This window comes from Corapipo altera, unplaced genomic scaffold (assembly GCF_003945725.1).
Source record: "Corapipo altera isolate COAL_440 unplaced genomic scaffold, ASM394572v1 183, whole genome shotgun sequence".
Classification (NCBI taxonomy): Eukaryota; Metazoa; Chordata; class Aves; order Passeriformes; family Pipridae; genus Corapipo; species Corapipo altera.
This window is the reverse complement of record NW_020885026.1, coordinates 1-5353: the sequence shown is the minus strand read 5'-3', so window position 1 is coordinate 5353 and position 5353 is coordinate 1. Positions and strand designations below refer to the sequence as shown.

The following is a 5353-nucleotide window of genomic DNA, read 5'->3' as shown; positions in this document are numbered from 1 at the left end:
GGAATGCTGAGGCTTGCTGTGCCATGGCACTTGGCAGCACATCCCTGATGTGCCAAAAAGAGGAGGGGAGAAGGTCTGGGTTAGGGGAGGACGTTTCTGGGAGGGACTTGGAAGAGGTGCTGATCACCTCATGGAATCACAGGCTGGTTTGGGTTGGAAGGGACCATGAGGACAGTCTGAACTCTGGCATCTGATTCCACAGCAAAGAGCACGTCCAGAAGCGCCTCCTCACCCTCCTGCATGTCATGAGTGTCTTCCATGGCACCACCCGGCCTGTTTGGGAACGGGAACGGCTGCTGGGAGCTCTGGCAGCAGCACCTGGAGGCCAGGTAAAAAGAGCCATGGGATTGTTTTGGCTGCTGCTGGATCTGGTTTTTTCCAGATGTCCCTCTGATTGATCCATTTCACAGTGGGTTCCTAGGGCACATTGGTGGGTGATTCCAAGAATTTGAAAATAGTGGGAAAGCAGTGGGACAACATGTGAACTTGATCCATTTCTAGTAATTCCAACCTTCTCCCACAACATGGCTCTGGGGGAAACCTGGTTAAAGAGTAAGGATGCAGAGGAACAAGTGATCTAAAACCCCCTGGCTCTCTGTCAGAGCAAACCTGGTCATTCCAGTGGATCTCTCTTTGAAGCTGTGGGATCATAGGGTTTTCCAGGAAACAATAACAAGGACAGAGGTGAGGTCATAGGCTTCCAGTTCTAATGATTTGATGGACATAGGAATGATCCTTGTATGTTTTACACTCCCTTTTTTTTTCCTGGAATAATTTTAAAATGATTCCTGTAACAAACCGTGTGAATTTGGGAATTTAAATTGGAAAGTAAACGGTGCCAAATGAATGGCAGGGAGAGCTCACAGAATCCTCATGGAATACTGGAGTGGTTTGGGTTGGAGGGGCCCTTAAGGATCATCTTGTTCAGGGATACCTGCTGCTGTGCCAGGTGGCTTCCAGCCCCATCCAGCCTAGCCTGGAATGCTTCCAGGGATGGGGCAGCCACAGCTTCTCTGGGCAACCTGTGCCAGGGCCTCCCCACCCTCCCAGGGAAGGATTCTCTCCTAAGGTCCAATCTTTGCTGTTTTTCCACAGGAAGTGGGCTGTGACAGGGGAATTGTCTCCAAGGTGGCCCAGGACCGGGGTGGGCTCTGGGGATGATAGGCACCTTCCCCCCCACTGCCAAAGAGCTGGGAAGGGATAACCTCTGCCTGCAGCTGCCTGGAGTTGCTGTTGGCCCTGGGCTTCCTGTGCCCCTCGTGGCCACGGGCTGATGGCAGGATCGCTCCAGCCTCGGGACAGACGGCCTGAAGGCGAGCCCTGGGGCCTGTGCGGGGCAGGGCTGCCCCTCGGCCCCTGAGCACCAGGGCGTGTGGACGGAATGGACCGGCCGGGCTTTGGCAGTCTGGGCCCTCGAAAGACTAAAGTGACCTCTTCCAACAGGGGAAGACTGAAGCAAGCGGTGCCAGGAAGAACTGGAGTTTCTGGGGAATACAAGCTGGAAGCGTGCCCCTGAAAATCCCCGTCCCCTGGGTGGTCAGTGGTCTGACTTGCACGGACCGGTGGCCTTGGCCAGGAGTGGTCCTGCCGGGCTGTAATTTTAATTTCCACTGGGTGCTGGCAAAGCCCCCCTGTGGGTGAGCCCCAGTGCCTGGCAGGAGCAGAGCGGGCTTCCAGGGCACTCACTGCAGGCATTGTGTTGAAGGGAAGAGCAGGGGAGCCTTTCTCTGACCCAGAGGAGCTGCAGTGTTCTTTCTTCCTCTGTGGAAGAATAAGAAATAAAAAAATAAAAACCAAACGAGAAAGAGAAAAGAAAAAAAAAGAAAATGAAAAATAATAAAGAGAATACAAAATAAACGAAATAAAGAAGGAAATATAAAATACGAAAGAAAATTAAAGAAAAAAATAAAAGTGAGCGAACTAAAAAGGCAATAAAATGAAAAGTGAAATGAAAGAGAAAAAAAACCCGTCTTGGGCCCCCCGTTTACTCCCCGCCCCGCCCTCCGCCCCGTAACTTGGGGGTCACCCCTGACATGTGAGAAGGGGACCCCAAAAGGTGGGTGGGGGAACCCCAGGGAGCCGAAAAAGCGGCGGGGGGGGGGGAGCCGCGAAATGTGAGGGAGGGGCCCCGGCAAAGCGGGCGAGGCGCGCGCTGTGACAGAGCGAAACGGGTGGTGACGCCGGCGCATGCGCAGTCGTTGGCAAGACGCCGGCGTTGACGTAGTAACTGAGGGCGGCCGGGCAAAGGGAACCGGCGACGCATGCGCACTGGCTATCGTGCCGCTGCATTGCTCCCCGCTCGACTTCAGGGCCGGCTCCGGCGGCACGGCGGGACTCGAGGTCTCCCGTCTCTCCCGGGGTGTGCGTGGGGGGAATAACGTAAAGATTTTTGGGGCGAAAGCGCAGAAATTAGCGAGGGACGCTAATTCGGGTAAAGTCGGGCACCGGAAGTAGAGAGCAACCGGACTGTTTTCGGCGGCGCACCAGCAAAGATGGCGCCCTCCAGAACCGGAAGTCGTCCGAGGCCGCCCCGAAAGAAAGATGGCGGCGCTCAGCCCGGAAGACCTCCAAGGCCGTACACAAAGATGGCGGCCACAGCCCGGAAGTTCGCCCCCAAACCCACAGTAAAGATGGCGCCGCCAAGACCGGAACTCAGCCCAGACCACACTAAAGACGGCGGCTAGAGGCCCCCTTGCCTCAGAGAGGCGTCTATCCTGTTGCCTGACCTCCGCCCCGCTCCCGCAGCGCCGTCTCGCCGCGCTGCTTCCCCCTGTGGGGACAGGGCGGGGCGCTCGGCGGTGCCGGGCGCGGGCGGCGGGTTAGTGGGCGGTGGCAGGCACCGGCGGGACAGCCCCCTCTCGGCGGTCCCGCCGTGCCCTGGAGATGCTGTGATTGTGTTTGGGGAATGCTGATTGTGTTTCCCCCACTTTGGCAACGCGGTCATTAAAAAGAGAAAAATAACAAGTCTATGGAGATGCCCTGCACTTGGGAGTTTGCGGCGCTCTGGGTTAAATCTTGGCTCTCTGATGTTAAAACTGGGGGCGAGGGGCGGTGGCCGAGCAGGGCCAGCGGCGGGGCCGGACGGGGCCGGCCCGGGGGTCCCTTCCCCGCGGGGTCGCAGCGGTCCCCTGGGGCCGGGGAAGGGCGGGTGGCAGCGGCGTTCTTGGGGGGGGGGCCGGGCGGGGCCTGGGGCGGGGCCGGGGGGCGGTGCTGCGGGGCGGGACGGGCCGGAGGTGCCGGGTGACGGCGGGGAAGCCGCGGCGGGGCCCGGGGGCTGCAGCTCTCTGGCTTCCCGGCTGGCTTTGCAGACATTTGCCACCTTCAGAGGAGGCACAAATCCCCGCGGAGCTGAGCGAGGGGTGCGGGGAGCGCAGGGAGCTGTGACCAGGGGAGGGTGTGCGCAGTGCCCCAAAACCCGCACCCCAAACCAGCCCGAAACAGCCCCAGAGCCCAGAGCGAAGCGCCGCGGGATCGCGCCGGCCCCGCCCCCCGGCCCGCCCCCAAGGACGCCGCTGTCCCCTTGTCCCCGCTCCCCTTGTCCCGGGAGAGCTCCCGGCCGGGCCGTGCCCGCGGAGCTCCCACCCGCCCTTCCCCGGCCCCAGCAGCGCCCGCCGGGGCTGCGGCGGCGGCGGGAGCCGCGCTGAGGGAACGGGGGGCGGGGCCGCGCCGAGGGGCGGGGCCGGCGGAGCGGGCGGGGCGGGGCCGCAGGGACAGGCGGGCTGCGATTGGGCGGAGGCGCTCGAGTGCTGATTGGGCAGCGCTGCCGGCCCGCGGTATAGAAGGGCCGGCGGGGCAGGTGCGGGCGGTTGTGTGTGAGGGCTGAGGGTGCGGCCCCGCTGCTGCCCGGGCTGCGGAGGGGAGAGCGCCTTGGCCGCTGGGTTTATGGACCGGGGGAGCTGGGGGGCGTTTAGGGGCGCCTTGTGCTGGGCGGCGGGGGCCGGGTAAGCCCGTTACCTGCCGGGTGAGCATGGAGGGAGCCGTAGCAGTGCTGCGGGGCTGGTGCTCTCTGGGTGTCTCAGGTTTTGCTTTGGAATCCCAAAGCCTTTCCCCGTGCAGGGTTACGAGGCAAAGACTGGTCTCAGTTTCTTGGTGCTACATTAATGCTTTTTGCTCCTTTTCTGTCCAGTTGTGCCCTCAGTTGGGGCTCAGCTCAGTTCAGTGCCCAGCGGCTGGTGGAGTGTGGCGAGTTGTGCTTCCTGCCGGGCGGGAGCTGCCTTGGGAAGCTGCTCTGTACCCACGGCTGTGCCGAGCCCGGGAGTTCACACAGGTAAGGGCAGGGCCCGTCCTACCAGTGAGAAGGGAATTTGGCTGTGGGAGGATGGAATAGAGTGTGTGCCTGTTAGCTCCGAGGACAGCCAACAGCTGGGAGAGACCCCAAGCAGATTTGGTGCCATGAGAGCAGCTTCAAAAGACCTTGAGTGTTGGAGAAACGTGCAGGACAATTGGTTCCCTTTTTTCAAGGAGGCAGTTGGCAAGGACAGGGAGTTGCTGTGCTCTCTAGCAGAAATACTCCCCTTGGGATGTCCAGGGCGAGGAAATGTTGGCCACGTGTGGGCTGGAGCAAAGGTGTGTGGGTGCCTGTGTGTGACACCCGTGGGTGTGCAGGAAGGGGGTTCTGGTGCCATTGGAGCTGCCAGGGAGCCAAAAAGGGCACAGTTGTCTGAAAAAGGTGAAAGCTCTGTTGGCCTCTGTTGACACCTGCACCAAAGGAGATGCAAATTTTCCCCCTCTGGTTGCAGGCTTCACAAAGCTCCCAGGAAAGGAAATTTTAAATTCCAACTCACCTTTAGGCTAAAGGTTTCCTTGCTCTCTCAGCAGGGTGTCGAGTGCCACCGTGTCCCTGAGGTCACCCTTTCTGCTGTTGGGAGAGCACGAGGTGGATGGAGAGGATCCCCAGGCATCTGCAGGCCCAAGGGACTCGTACAGCTGTGATTTTCCTACAGCCCTTGTAAGATAGACTTTGAGGGTACCATGGGTAATGTGCCAGCTCTCCTGGTGGAGTTTTTGTCTTCTGCTGTAACTGAACATAAAGAGAAAAACTAAAGTCAGGTCTGTTCTGGAGTGTTACACTTGTGCAGAGCTCCTTCCCTCTGTTTATTTTCTGTTCTGGAAAGCACAGTCTGGGATTCCTGGGCACTTCCTATTAAATGATTCTCTGAAAATAATTTTGTACTGAAAGGGGAAAGGAGCTGTCTGTTTGAGGTCAGATATCCCTAATCAGAGCTCTATGTTTTTCACTCAGGAAGCTCTTAAAATATCTGAGAGTGTGTAGGAATACCTGGCTTCTAAAACTCACCAGCTGAGTGTTAGAGGCTTCTTTGAAGAGCTGAGTTCAGGCAGCAGAATTGGCCCC

General features: G+C 59.1%; 2 long non-coding RNA genes across 4 annotated transcripts in view; both read left to right on the top strand.

The window, feature by feature from the left end:
• LOC113959209 overlaps positions 1-1158 on the top strand; it is a 6640-nt gene extending 5482 nt beyond the window's left edge. Inside the window, exons 5-6 of one of the 3 annotated variants that reach the window (XR_003531735.1) lie at positions 161-684; positions 1096-1158. This is a non-coding gene — a long non-coding RNA (uncharacterized LOC113959209). Of the gene's footprint in view, positions 1-160; positions 984-1095 lie in introns of those variants that run through there. The other 2 variants (XR_003531736.1, XR_003531734.1) reach the window with 2 other exon arrangements.
• A 2611-nt stretch (positions 1159-3769) lies between these two features.
• LOC113959210 lies at positions 3770-5212 on the top strand. Its single transcript, XR_003531737.1, has 3 exons — positions 3770-3796; positions 4127-4267; positions 4816-5212. It is a non-coding gene; the product is annotated as an uncharacterized LOC113959210 (long non-coding RNA).
• Positions 5213-5353: the final 141 nt, after the last annotated feature.